Here is a 15,871-nt window from a genome sequence, read left to right on the forward strand (position 1 = left end):
AATTGCACTGCCACACCCACTTCTGTCAACTGGGGTGTGGCTGGTGAAGGGAGGAGGCTGGGAGTCATAGGATTTCTCTCAGTGTCTCCTCTAAGCAAACCTGAATCTGTTGGCAATAATGATATAACCCCCTATATGTATATGCTAGGGACTTTCACATTCATTTTCTCTGTAGAGTTATTGATTCATTTTGTTATTTGATAGATGAGAAGACAAAGACAAAAGACATAAGGATTTTGCCTGGTGTCACACAAACAGAAGAATCCTGTACTGTTGGTCCCAGGGCCATTGTGTTAGCACCAGTCCCATCCCTTCATTGCCTGCATCCCACAGACACGTTCTCTGTGGTCTCCTGTTGTGGGATGGGAGGATGCTGTCAACATGGGTCAGACCCAGTGCATGTTCAGGGAGCTTGCTTCCGAGTGAGAGGAGGTTCCTGCATAGAGGCAATTGTAGGGCCAGCAGGGAAAGCCAGAGAGTGGCAAGAATGTATCTTCTTGAAATAGTTAGAGAGGGAAGTCTTCACAGAGGACATGCCTTTTGATCAGGCCTTGAAGGAGGGTTAAGAACTATCTAGGCAGAGAAAAGGTAGAGGGGACACCAGGCAGAAGCTATGGTATAGGCAAAGTCATGAACAAAATGGGTGAGAGTGTCAGGTTAGATATAGAGTTTGTGGGCCCAAAACTTTATGGGAACACTCCTTTCAGAAATAGGTTATGAAATTACAAATTCAAAATTAAACAAAAATGTAAAATTTTATTTATATAGAATGAGAAAAAGAATATAGCAAATCAGAAATTTCAAAAAGTTGGCAGATGCTTTTTGTCCCGCGAGGTGCACAGGCTCTGTCCATGGACAGTGCTGTGATGGTGGGTGCTCTAAGGAGCGTCAGCCAGTGAGGGCATCTTGGTGGCGTGGAGGGTGCTTGCCCAGTACATATACACCTTGAAGGGGAAGCAGGGTTGAAAGACCAAGATCATTGAGATGCCTATATCTAAAGCCTGCATCTATGGATATTGCTTACTACCTATGCTGTTGTTTTAGGCAAATTCAAGAACAAAAGAACTCAGAGTGCCTTAAGGAGAATTGGATAACTAAGAAATGACTAAATAAGATTCTGCTGTACATGTGAAAATAATGCCAGAATTCCAGAAAAGTTTGGTTCTCATCAAGAGCCCTACAAGAGTAGAAGAGATTATCTATGGTCTTATCAAAGGAGGAGCTGTCAAGGTTCAGATAAAAGCAGACTTTAATATGCACTGAGTAGATTTTCTTACAAAGGGAAAAGATGCCCAACATTTTAAAAGGTCGTTGACAACTGTAAGCTGGTTTCAGATGAATGCTGAGAAAAGTTATTGCAACAAAAGGAAAAATATTAAGCTATTGAAATTGATCTTGTTTTTACTGTAGAAGAGAAGTATCCTTATATAGTAAAATAGTATACTCAATCATATGGTCTGCTTGTTTTACAGGCTTTACCAAAAGCTAAACACAAAGAAATTGTGACAGAATTTGATGTTATGCTCAAAGAAGGATAAGAGAATTTCTTTGATAATCTCCAACACAGTATTTTTGTGTTCATATTTTCAGCTGGTATTATCCATCAAGCTTTTGTTTATAATCCAAATGTCAAAGTAGAGTCCAACTTCATGGATTTATATGACAATGAGGTGCTCAAAGGATTTAAAGGAGGCATAATTCATGTGTTTAACAAACATCATGGTGCATTGAAGAACACAGAGTATTTCAATCAACTAAAAGACAATAGCAACATATTTCTGCTGGAAGACTCCCAAGGAGACTATAGAATGGCAGATGGAATAGCTAATGTTCAACACATTCTGAAAATTTGATATCTAAATGGTAGAGTGGGTGAGCTTTTTGAAAAGTACATGGACTCAGAATATTATTTTGGTAAAAGAGGAATCATTGGAGGTAGCCAACTCTATCTTGCAGAAGATTCTGTAAACCAGCATTCTTCAAGATATTTCTCCTGTGAGTGCAACTGATATAAGAACTGCTTATGTGTTCTTTTTTTATATTATAAGAATATAATATATTATAAGAATTTATAATATATTCTGATAAATTATAAGATATATTATAAATATATCTTATAAATTATAAGAATTTATAATATAAACATATTATAAGAATTTATAATATATTCTTATTTTCAGACATGTTGAATACATCAACCGGAAGCTCCTTTTTCTCTACCTCTTCCCTCAACACACGCCTCCTCATTATATTTTTAACATTAAAAATTTTTTAAAGTCAAAACTTGAAAAATAACCTCCTTCATTTCCAGTGTGAATTTATAGTTTAATACTATGATGTTTTTGAGGAATCTTTTTTTACATTGGGAAAGTTCTATGTGCATGATTTTAAGTATTGCCATTTTTGTAATTTGGGAAAATTATGCTGATAGTGTTACCATCTCCCGAAATTGTGTTATGTTTAATATTTTGTGTTATATTCATTATTTTGTTTTGAGAAAATTGAAATTTACCGGAAAATACTGGCACTTGGTGTTTTAAAAAACTTGGTATCCACGTCTATAATCATTATAAAATATTCTATATTGATGCACTGATAATAAACACAAAAAGAAAAGCCAAAAAATATTGGCAACTACCACAAATCAGAAAAATGACAACATTTTTATTAGCTGGATGATTCAATTGTATGCTTAATTATATTTCTTTGTTTTCTTAGATCTGCGATCTTGGTTACTTCTATGACAACTATTTTGTATAAAAATTTTCTTTCTTTTTATTGACTTTTTTAAAGGGGGTTGAGGGGATGAGAGAGCAAGAGGAGAGAGATAAGAAGCATCAACTCATAGTTGCTTCACTTTAGTTATTCATTGATTGTTTCTCATATGTGCCTTGTCTGAGGCAGGGGGCTAAACTGAGCCAGTGCCCCTTGTTCAAGCCAGTGACATTGGGTTCATGTTGATGATCCTGTGGTTAAGCTAGGAACGTTGGGGGTTTCAAACCAAGGGACCTCAGTGTTCCAGGTTGATGCTCTATCCACTGAGTCACCACTGGTCAGGCTAAAATAATTTTCTATAGACAAACTGGAAAGAGAATTCTGTCTTTCTGCTGATATTGTTAATTAAATTAGTTTTTGCTATTAATAGTTCAGAAAAGTTTTTGTCTTCAGCTTTTACAACTTGTTTCTGATAATACCACATAAATTCCTAGGATTATTGCCGAGTTGAGAAAAAAATCTATCAAGTTTTTTTCACATATGATTTGTAAGATTTCAAGACATCTCTAATTTTCATAAAATATAATCTTAAATAGCTTTTATTTTTAATTAATTAATTAATTATTTTAAGTGAGAGTAGAGGTAACAGAGAGACAGACTCCCGCATGCACCCTGACTGGGATCCACATGGCAACCCCCATTTGGGGCCGATACTTGAATCAACTGAGCTATCCTCAGTGCCAGGGGCCAATGCTCAAACCAATTGAGCCACTGGCTAGGAGAGAAGAAGTGAGAGAAAAGGAGGAGAGGGAGGAGGAGAGAAGCAAATGGTTGCTTCTCATGCGTGCCCTGACTGGGATTGAACCCAGGATATCTGAACAATGGGCCAACACTCTATCCATTGAGCCAACCAGCCAGGGCCTTAAATAGTTTTTAAATTGAAGACAACTTATTATTGGTTTATTGTCTATGGTTTTGTGGCAGTGACTTATTTCATCTAAGACCTTCATTATTGCTTCTATTTGAAATTTAGTTTTTCAAAAAAAAGATATTTTAAATAAAAAAAGATTTTTTATTTATTGATTTTACAGAGAGAAGAGGGGTGGGGGTCGAGGAGCAAGAAGTATCAACTAATAGTTGCTTTACTTTAGTTGTTTATTGATTTCTTGTCACATGTGACTTGATCAAGCAAACCTAGAATTTCTTACTGGCAACTTCAGCATTGCAGATTGACACACTTTCCACTGTGCCAATATGGTCAGGCTTATCTTTTTTTTTTTTTTATTGAATTACTGCTTTTGATAGAATCTGAATTTTTTTTACAATATAATTTTCAATATCAGAACAATGTATACTTATTGTTTCTCTCTTTTTTATTGGTTTTAAGAAGTGGAAAACCTAAATAGACCCATAAGCAGGGAGGAAATAGAAAAAACTATCAAAACTTCCCCCAAAATAAAAGTCCAGGACCAGATGGCTACACTAGTGAATTCTACCAAACATTTGAAGAAGATTTGGTACCTAGCCTTCTCAAAGTCTTCCAAAAAATAGAAGAAGAGGCCATACTCTCTAACATATTTTATGAGGCCGACCAACATAGCCCTCATACCAAAACCTGGCAAGGACAACACAAAAAAAGAAAACTGTAGACTAATATCTCTAATGAATACAGATGCAAATATCCTATATAAAATACTAGCAAATCAAATACAACAACACATTAAAAAATAATTTACCATGATCAAGTGGGATTCATTCCAGGCACAAAGGTTATTCAACATATGCACATCGATCAATGTAATACACCACATCAACAAGACAAAGAACAAAAATTATATGATCTCATCAATAGATGTGAAAAAGGCATTTGATAAGATACAATATCCCTTTATGTTTAAAACACTCAATAAAATGGGTATAGAAAGAAAGTACCTCAACATAATAAAGGCCATATATGACAAACCAACAGCTAACATCACACTAAATAGTGAAAAAATGAAGGTTTTTCCTCTAAAATCAGGAACAAGATAAGGCTGCCCACTCTCTCCACTTTTATTCAACATACTTCTGGAAGTTTTAGCCAGAGCGATCAGGCAAGAGAAAGAAATAAAAGGAAAGAAGAAGTAAAGGTATCATTTTTTGCAGATGACATGATCCTGTATATAGAAAATCCCAAAGACCACCAAAAAACTATTAGAAACAATAAACCAATACAGTAAATTTGCAGGATACAAAATCAATATACAAAGGTCCACTGCTTTCCTATATGCCAACAATGAAACATCAGAAAATGAACTAAAAAAAACCCAATTTCTTTTACAATTGCAATAAGAAAAAAGTGCCTAGGAATAAACTTAACAACGGATGTGAAAGACCTATATACTGAAAACTACAAAGCATCAAGGCAAGAAATTGAAACAGACACAATGAAATGGAAAAATATTCCATATTCATGGATTGGAAGGGTCAACATAGTTAAAATGGCCATATTACCCAAAGCAACATACAAATTTAATGCAATTCCCATTAAAATCCCAATGTCATTTTTTAAAGAAATAGAACAAAAAATCACCAGGTTTGTATGGAACCATAAAAAACCCTGAAGAGCCAAAGCAATCCTGAGAAAAAAGAATGAACCTGACTTTAAATTATACTATAGAACCATGATAATCAAAACAGAAAAGCAGACATACAGACCGATGGAACAGAATCGACAGCCTAGAAATAAAACCACATATATACTATATGGACAAATGATCTTCAACAGAGTAGCTAAAATCACACAATGGAGAAAAAAAAAGCCTCTTCAATAAATGGTGCTGGGAAAATGAAAGCCATAAAAGAATGAAACTTGACTATAGTTTGTTCCCTGCACAACAATTAATTCAAAATGGATCAAGGACCGAAATATAAGATCTGAAACAATAAATTACATAGGAGAAAACATAGGTACTAAACTAAGCTCATGGACCTTGGCCATAGAGAACAATTTATGAATTTGACCCCAGAGACAAGGAAAGTAAAGGCAAAAATAAATGAATGGGACTATATCAAACTAAAAACCTTCTTCACAGCAAAAGAAACTGACAACAAAACAAATAGGCAGCCAACCAAATGGGAGATTTGAAAATAACAGATCCAATAAGGGGTTACTATCCAAAATATATAAAGAACTCACAAAACTCAGCAACAAGCAAACAATCCAATTAAAAAATGGGGAGAGATCCTGAATAGACACTTCTCCCAAGAAGACATACAAGTAGCCAACAGATATATGAAAAGATGCTCATCTTTACTAGCTCTTAGAGAAATGCAAATCAAAACCACAATTAGATACTACCTCACACACGTTACTTCGAATATTATCAATAAGACAGGTAATAACAAGTGTTGGAGAAGTTGTAGAGAAAAAGGAACACTCATTCACTGCTGGTGGGAATGTAAACTGGTACATCCATTATGAAAGAAAATATGATGGTTCCTCAAAAAACTAAGAATAGAGCTACTGCCCTGGCCGGTTGGCTCAGTGGTAGAGTGTTGGCCTGGCGTGCGGGGGACCCGGGTTCGATTCCCGGCCAGGGCACATAGGAGAAGCGCCCATTTGCTTCTCCAATCCCTCCCCCTCCTTCATCTCTGTCCTCTCTCTTCCCCTCCTGCAGCCAAGGCTCCATTGGAGCAAAGATGGCCCGGGCGCTGGGGATGGCTCCTTGGCCTCTGCCCCAGGTGCTAGAGTGGCTCTGGTCGCGGCAGAGCGACGCCCCGGAGGGGCAGAGCATCGCCCCCTGGTGGGCAGAGCTTCGCCCCTGGTGGGCGTGCCGGGTGGATCCCGGTCGGGCGCATGTGGGAGTCTGACTGTCTCTCCCCGTTTCCAGCTTCAGAAAAAAAAAAAAAAAAAAAAGAATAGAGCTACCATATGACCCAGCAATTCCTCTACTGGGTATGTACCCCAAAACTTGAAAACATTGGTATATAAAGACACAATGCACCCCCATGTTTATTGTAGCACTATTCACAGTGGCCAAGACATGAAAACTACCAAAATATCCCTCAATAGAAAATTGGATAAAGAAGATGTGGTACATATGTACAATGGAATGTTATTCAGCCATAAGAAATGATAACATATTACCATTAATGATAACATGGGTAGACTTTGAGAACATTATATTGAGTGAAATAAGTAAATCAGAAAAAGCTAAGAACTATGATTTCACACATAGGTAGAATATAAAACTGAGTCTCATGGACAAAGATAAAAGTGAAGTAGAGAGACAGACTCTCACATGTGCCCCAACTGGATCCACCCAGCAACCCCTGTCTGGGGCCCATCTGGGGATGCTGGCATGGCAATGAAGCTACTTTTGGCACCTTAGGCGGAGGTTCCATGGGGAAGAGCATTGGAGTAGAGGGGTGAGTGCACACACAATACTCCAGTGCCTTGGTCGTCAGCATCTGTAGAGAGCCACTGCATCTGAATGTGTCCAGCCTACCTGCAGCTGAGAGCAGAGGAAGGGCCCTCCTCGGCCTTGAGTGACCTGGCAAAGCAAGGTCGCTCACTGAAACAACTTGAAGGCTGTTTGTGGCATTGACACCAAAAGCAGGACCAGTGGTGACCCAATGGGTGAGTGTCGGACTAGGATAACGAAGGACCCAGGTTCGAAGCCCCAAGAGATTGCCAGCCTGAAAACAGGCTTGGAGTCATTGTGTCTCTGTCAGAGCACAATGTCCCACCTGGCCCAAACTTGATCTATGTCTCTGTGTTTTCCTTCATCCCTCGTCGCCCCCACTCTGGTCTCCACTTCCCCGCACTGGTTGTGGCAAGCACCTGTGGCTCCTGTAGCATACTCATCTTCCTCAGAGCCCAGCTCCTGCGGTGTGGGCACTTTCACAGTAACTTGCTCTTGGAAGACATGTGGCTTGTCCCGTGCCCAGCTCTTGCAGCACAGTATGTCAGTTAATTTTTTTATTATTATTATTTTAAGTGAGAGGAGGGCATCCACCTAGAAACCCCTCTCTAGGGCCAATGCTTGAATCAACTGAGTTATCCTAAGCACCTGAGGCTGATGCTCAGACCAATCGAGCCATTGGCTGTGAGGTGAAGACAGAGAAGCGGGAGAAGGAGGAGAAGGGAAGCAGATGGTTGCTTCTCATGTGTGCCCTGACTGGAAATAGAACCCGGGATGTCCACATGCTGAGCTGATTCTCTAGGCACTGAGCCAACCAGCCAGGGCCAGTATGTCAGTTAATTTAAAAAAATTTTTTCCATTGATTTTAGAGAGAGAGAGAGGGAGAGAAAAGAAGGAGAGAAAAGCATCAATTCATTTTTCCACTTAGTTGTTCTATTTAGGTGTGTACTCACTGCTTCTTTTATGTGCCCTGACCAGGGGTCAAGCCCGTGACCTCTGATGACTTATCCATTGAGCCACCCACCTGGGCTTGGCAGTTTATTTTATGTGTTAATTAGGCTGGGCCATGCTGCCTAAATATATGCGACCATTATTCTGGATGTTTCTGTGAGAGTGTTTTGGCTGAGCTGAAAATTTAAATAGATGGACTTTGAGTTAGCAGACTGACCCTCACAAGATGGGTGAGCTGCATCCAATCAGTTAGGCCTGAAATAGAACAAAAGACTGACTGCTCTTTGAAGATGAGGGAAGTTTTTCTACAGACAACTTTCTTTTTTTTTATTTTTCTTTTTTTTAAATGAATCACTGTTTTTTTTTTTTTATTAAGTCTAGTTTAAACATTTTAGGCAAATTTTCTTTCCAATCTTGAGTTTATTACTGAGCCAACACTTGTGGGCTAAAATCTAAGGCACAATGGTGGGTAGCATGAGGTCCTTGCAAAGCCTTGTCCAAATTTCAAGTCATACACTTAGGTTGCTAACCTCTTTGAGAGAAGTATGCTTAATCTATTAAACTTTGTATTATAAGTGACTCTCAGGAGGATCTGGATATTCCTAAAAGCCAACTTGATACCACCATTTTATACTTTGCTTTTTTTTTTCTGGGGGAAAAACATATAATATGCTGCAATTATTATTTTAAATATTGTATCCTAAGATCTTAAGGGGATTGCTTTTAATTTTTGCCCATTGTGTATGATGTTGGCTGTGGGTTTGTTATAGATGGACTTTATCATGTTGAGGTATGTTGCCTGTATTCCCACTTTGCTGTGAGTTTTGATCATAAATGGGTGCTGGATTTTATCAAATGCTTTTTCTGCATCTATTGATATTATCATTTGTTTTTTGTCCTTCCTTTTGTTTATGTGATGATTCACACTGATTGATTAGTGAATATTGTACCAGCCTTGCCTCCTTGGAATAAATCCCGCTTGATCATGTATGATTTTTTTTATGTATTACTGGATCTGGTTTGCTAATATTTTGTTGAGAATTTTAGCATCTAAATTCATCAGGGACATTGGCCTATAGTTTTCTTTCTTTGTATTGTGTTTGCCTGCTTTTGGAATGAGGATTATACTTGTCTCATAAAAGGAGGTTGGAAGTCTTCTCTCCTCTTGAATTTTTTGAAATAGCTTGAGAAGAATAGGAGTTAGTTCTTGTTTGAATGTTTGGTAGAATTTTCCTGTGAAGCCATCTGGCCCAGGGCTTTTGTTTGCTGGGAGTTTGTTGATAAGTGTTTCAATCTCAATTGCTGTAATCAGCTTGTTTAGGTTTTCTAATTCTTCCAGATTGATTTTTGAAAGATTATATGTTTCAAGGTATTTGTCCCTTTCACCTAGGTTGTCTAATTTTTGGCATACAGTTCTTCATAGTATTTTCTTACAATCCTTTGTATTTCTGCTGTGTCAGTTGTTACTTCTCCACTCTCATTTCTAATTTTATTTATTTGAGTCCTCTCTCCTTTTTTCTTGGTGAGTCTGGTTAAAGGTTTATCGATCTTGTTTACCTTTTCAAAGAACCAGCTCTTGGTTTCATAGATCTTCTTTATTGTTTTTTAGCCTCTATGTCATTTATTTCTGCTCGAATCTTTATTATTTTCTTTCTTCTACATCCTCTGGGTTTTTCTTGTTGTTCTTTTTCTAGTTCTTTTAGTTGCAGGGTTAAGTTGTTTATTTGAGCTTTTTCTTGCTTCTTAAGGTATGCCCGTAATGCTATGAACTTCTCTCTCAGGACTGCTTTTGCTGTGTCCCATAAATTTTGAGTTGTTTATATTCATTTTCATTTGTTTCAAGGAAATTTTTGATTTCTTCCTTGATCCCATTGTTAACCCATTTGTTATTTAAAAATATGCTATTTAGTTTCCAAGTGTTTGAATGTTTTTCAGTTTTTCTATTGTGGTTGCTTTCTAGTGTCATGCCATTGTGATCAGAGAAGATGCTTGATATGATTTCAATCTTCTTAAATTTATTAAGACTCATTTTGTGTCCTAACATGTGGTCTATCTTAGAGAATGTGATCATGAGCACTTGAAAAGAATGTATATTCTGCTGCTTTGGGGTGAAAGGTTCTGAAGATATCTATTAAATCCAGTCGATCTAGTGTGTCCTTTAAGGCTGCTGTTTCTTTGTTAATTTTCTTTCTTGAGGATCTATCCAGTGATGTTAGTGAGGTATTGAAATCCCCTACTATTATAGTATTGCTGTTGATCTCACTCTTTATGTCCATCAAAGTCCACTTTATATATTTAGGTGCTTCTATATTAGGTGCATAGATGTTTATAAAGGTTATATCTTCCTGTTGTATTGCTCCCTTTATCATTATGTTGTGACCTTCTTTATCACTTACTATATCCTTTGTTTTAAAGTCTATTTTGTCAGATATAAGTATTGCTACCTCAGCTTTTTTTAAATTTCCATTTGTATGAAATATTTTTTTCCATCCCTTTACTTTCAGTCTATGTGTATCTTTTGTTTTGAGGTGGGTCTCTTATAGACAGCATATGTATGGGCCCTGTTTTCTTATCCATGCAGATAACCTGTGTCTTTTGATTGGGGCATTTAATCCATTTACATTTAAGATTATTATTGATATGTAGTTGTTGTTTATTGCCATTTTGTTCTTTAAATTTACATTCCTCTTTTACTAGATTTCCTCCCCCTCTTTTTCTGTTTACAACAGGCTCCTTAACATTTCTTGCAGCATTGGTTTGGTTGTAATGAATTCCTTGAGGTTTTTTTTTCCTATTTTTTTTGTCTGGGAAGCCTTTTATTTCTTCTTCAAGTTTAAATGATAGCCTTGCTAGATAAAGAAGTCTTGGTTGTTGGCTCTTGTTTTGCATTACTTTGAATATTTCTTGCCATTCTTTTCTGGCCTCAAGTGTTTCTGTTGAAATGTCAGATGTTATCTTTATGGGGGCTCCTTTGTAGGAATTGACTGCTTTTTCCTTGCAGCTTTTAGTATTTTTTCTTTATCTCTTAGCTTTGGTATTTTAATTATGATGTGTCTTGGTGTAGATCTCTTTGGGTTCCTCTTTAAAGGGATTCTCTGTGCTTCTTGAACTTGTGTGACTTTTTCCTTCATCAATTTAGGGAAGTTTTCAGCTATGATTTCTTCAATCAGGTTCTCTATCCCTTGTTCTTTCTCTTCTTCTTCAGAAACCTCTTTGATATGGATGTTGTTTCTCTTCATGTTGTCACAGAGTTCTCTTAGAGTTTCCTCAGACTTTTTGATCCTCTTTTCTTTTTGATGTTCTGCTTCTGTGCTTTTGCTTATCTTGTCCTCTAACTTACTGATTTGATCCTCTGCTTCATCCAGCCTACTTTTAATTCCTTCTAGTGTAGTGTTCATTTCTGATATTGTGTTTGTCGTTTCTGTCTAATTATTTTTTATGATTTCAGTGTCCTTTTTTTTAAATAATTTTATTTTTTAATGGGGTGACATCAATAAATCAGGATACATATATTCAAAGATAACAAGTCCAGGTTATCTTGTTGTTCAATTATGTTGCATACCCATCACCCAAAGTCAGATTGTCCTCTGTCACCTTCTATCTTGTTTTCTTTGTGCCCCTCCCCCTCCCCCTTTCCCTCTCCCATTCTCCCCTCCCCCCCGTAACCACCACACTCTTATCAATGTCTCTTAGTTTCACTTTTATGTCCCACCTACGTATGGAATAATGCAGTTCCTGGTTTTTTCTGATTTACTTATTTCACTTCGTATCATGTTATCAAGATCCCACCATTTTGCTGTAAATGATCCGATGTCATCATTTCTTATGGCTGAGTAGTATTCCATAGTGTAAATGTGCCACATCTTCTTTATCCTGTCATCTATTGATGGGCTTTTTGGTTGTTTCCATGTCCTGGCCACTGTGAATAATGCTGCAATAAACATGGGGCTGCATGTGTCTTTACGTATCAATGTTTCTGAGTTTTTGGGGTATATACCCAGTAGAGGGATTGCTGGGTCATAAGGTAGTTCTATTTTCAGTTTTTTGAGGAACCACCATACTTTCTTCCATAATGGTTGTACTACTTTACATTCCCACCAACAGTGGATGAGGGTTCCTTTTTCTCCACAGCCTCTCCAACATTTGCTATTACCTGTCTTGCTAATAATGGCTAATCGAACAGGTGTGAGGTGGTATCTCATTGCCGTTTTGATTTGCATTTCTCTAATAGCTAAAGAAGATGAGCATCTTTTCATATATCTGTTGGCCATTTGGATTTCTTCCTGGGAGAAGTGTCTGTTCATATCCTCTTCCCATTTTTTTATTGGATTGGTTGTTTGTTTGTTGTTGAGTTTTATGAGTTCTTTGTATATTTTGGATATTAGGCCCTTATCTGAACTGTTATTTGAAAATATCATTTCCCATTTAGTTGGCTTTCTGTTTATTTTGTTATCAGTTTCTCTTGCTGAGCAAAAACTTCTTAGTCTGATGTAGTCCCATTCATTAATTTTTGCCTTCACTTCTCTTGCCTGTGGAGTCAAATTCATAAAATGCTCTTTAAAACCCAGGTCCATGAGTTGAGTACCTATGTCTTCTTCTATGTACTTAATTGTTTCAGGTCTTATGTTTAGATCTTTGATCCATTTTGAGTTAATTTTTGTACAGGGGGAGAGATTGTAGTCCAGTTTCATTCTTTTGCATGTGGCTTTCCAGTTTTCCCAGCACCATTTATTGAAGAGGCTTTCTTTTCTCCATTGTGTGTTGTTGGCCCCTTTATCAAAAATTATTTGACTATATCTATGTGGTTTTATTTCTGGACTTTCTATTCTGTTCCATTGCTCTGAGTGTCTATTTTTCTGCCAACACCATGCTGTTTTGATTGTCGTGGCCCTATAATATAGTTTGAAGTCAGGTATTGTAATGCCCCCAGCTTCATTCTTTTTCTTTAGGATTGCTTTGGCTATTCTGGGTTTTTTATAGTTCCATATAAATCTGATGATTTTTTGCTCTATTTCTTTAAAAAACGTCATTGGAAGTTTGATGGGAATTGCATTAAATTTGTATATTGCTTTGGGTAATATAGCCATCTTGATTATATTTATTCTTCCTAGCCAAGAACAAGGTATATTCTTCCATCTCATTATATCTTTTTCAATTTCCCTTAACAATGGTTTATAGTTTTCATTATATAAGTCCTTTACATTCTTTGTTATGTTTATTCCTAAGTATTTTATTTTTTTTGTTGCAATCGTGAAGAGGATTATTCTTTTGAGTTCGTTCTCAATTGTTTCATTGTTGGCATATAGAAAGGCTATTGACTTCTGTATGTTAATTTTGTATCCTGCGACCTTACTGTATTGACTTATTGTTTCTAGTAGTCTTTTTGTGGATTCTTTGGGGTTTTCGATGTATAGGATCGTATCATCTGCAAAAAGTGATACCTTTACTTCTTCTTTTCCGATATGGATGCCTTTTATTTCTTTGTCTTGTCTGATTGCTCTGGCTAGAACACTCTAGTACCACATTAAATAAGAGTGGAGAGAGTGGACAACCCTGTCTTGTTCCTGATTTAAGGGGAAAAGCCTTCAGTTTTGTGCCATTTAATATGATGTTAGCTGATGGTTTATCATATATGGCCTTTATCATGTTGAGATATTTTCCTTCTATACCCATTTTGTTGAGAGTCTTAAACATAAAATTGTGTTGTATTTTATCGAAAGCCTTTTCTGCGTCTATTGATAAGATCATGTGGTTTTTGTTTTTTTGTTTTGTTGATATGGTGTATTACGTTAACCGTTTTACGTATGTTGAACCATCCTTGAGATTCTGGGATGAATCCCACTTGATCATGATGTATTATTTTTTTAATATGTTGTTGTATTCAATTTGCTAGTATTTTGTTTAGTATTTTAGCATCTGTATTCATTAGAGATATTGGTCTGTAGTTTTCTTTTTTTGTGCCATCCTTGCCTGGTTTTGGTATGAGGGTTATGTTGGCCTCATAAAATGTGTTTGGAAGTATTGCTTCTTCTTCAATTTTTTGGATGACTTTCAGTAGAATAGGAACCAAGTCTTCTTTGAATGTTTGATAAAATCGCTGGTATAGCCGCCAGGGCCTGGACTTTTATTTTTGGGGAGGTTTTTAATGGTTTTTTCTATTTCTTCTCTACTGATAGGTCTGTTTAGGCTTTCTGCTTCTTCTTGACTCAGTCTAGGAAGGTTGTATTGTTCTAGGAATTTATCCATTTCTTCTAGGTTGTTGATTTTAGTTGCATAAAGTTTTTCATAGTATTCTACAATAATTCTTTGTATATCTACGGTGTCTGTGGTGATTTCTCCTCTTTCATTTTGGATTTTGTTTATATGAGTTCTTTCTCTTTTTTCCTTGGTAAGTCTTGCCAAGGGTTTGTCAATTTTGTTGATCTTTTCAAAGAACCAGCTCCTTGTTCTATTAATTTTTTCTATAGTTTTTCTGTACTCTAATTCATTTATTTCTGCTCTGATTTTTATTATCTCCTTTCTTCGGCTGGTTTTGGGTTGTCTTTGTTCTTCTTTTTCTAGTTCCTTAAGGTGGGAAGTTAAGTGGTTCACTTGGGCTCTCTCTTGTTTGTTCATATAGGCCTGAAGTGATATGAACTTCCTTCTTATCACTGCTTTTGCTGCATCCCATAGATTCTGATATGTCGTATTGTCATTTTCATTAGTCTGTATATATCTTTTGATCTCTGCACTTATTTCTTCTTTGACCCATTCATTTTTTAAAAGTATGTTGTTTAGTTTCCACATTTTTGTGGGATTTTTTCCCTCTTTTTTGCAGTTGAATTCTAGTTTCAAGGCTTTATGATCAGAAAATATGCTTGGTACAACTTCAATTTTTCTGAATTTGCTGATGTTGTTTTTGTGGCCCAACATATGGTCAATTCTTGAGAATGATCCATGTACACTGGAGAAAAATGTATACTCAGTCAATTTGGGATGAAATGTCCTGTAGATGTCTATCATATCCAGGTTCTCTAGTGTTTTGTTTAAGGCCACTATGTCTTTGTTGATTCTCTGTTTGGATGACCAATCTAGAGCCGTCAGCAGTGTATTGAGGTCTCCAAGTATGATTGTATTTTTGTCAGTTTTTGTTTTAAGATCAATAAGTAGCTGTCTTATATATTTTGGTGCTCCTTGGTTTGGTGCATATATATTAAGAATTGTTATGTCTTCTTGATTCAGTGTCCCCTTAGCCATTATGAAATGGCCATTTTTGTCTCTGAGTACTTTTGCTGTCTTGTAGTCAGCATTGTCAGATATGAGTATTGCTACACCTGCTTTTTTTTGGATGTTATTTGCTTGGAGTATTGTTTTCCAGCCTTTCGCTTTGAATTTGTTTTTATCCTTGTTACTTAGATGAGTTTCCTGTAGGCAGCATACAGTTGGATTTTCTTTTTTAATCCATTCTGCTACTCTGTGCCTTTTTATTGGTGAGTTTAATCCGTTTACATTTAGTGTAATTATTGATACTTGTGAGTTCCCTATTGCCATTTTATATCTTGCTTTCTGTTAGTTTTGTGTCTTGTTTGATCCTTCTCTTTCGTTTTTCTATCTTTTGTTTTTATTTGGTTGTATTCCATACATCTTTCCTCTGTTGCTATCTTTTTTATCTCATGTGCTTCTGTGGTGGTTTTTTCAATGGTGGTTACCTTTGAGTAATGAAAAGGGTCCCTACCCTGTTCATTGTAGTGAACTATTTTGTGAGTACTTTTGCACTCCATCGTCCTTTGCTACTGTTAATCTCCATCTTCTCCCCCTCT

The 15,871-nt window shown here is 36.6% G+C and overlaps 1 pseudogene; it reads left to right on the forward strand.

Annotated features, from left to right (window-relative positions):
• Positions 1-888: 888 nt before the first annotated feature.
• Positions 889-1,968, forward strand: LOC136393480 (cytosolic 5'-nucleotidase 3A-like; annotated as a pseudogene).
• The last annotated feature ends 13,903 nt before the right edge of the window (positions 1,969-15,871 follow it).

The sequence above is a fragment of the Saccopteryx leptura genome, chromosome 2, assembly GCF_036850995.1.
Source record: "Saccopteryx leptura isolate mSacLep1 chromosome 2, mSacLep1_pri_phased_curated, whole genome shotgun sequence".
Classification (NCBI taxonomy): Eukaryota; Metazoa; Chordata; class Mammalia; order Chiroptera; family Emballonuridae; genus Saccopteryx; species Saccopteryx leptura.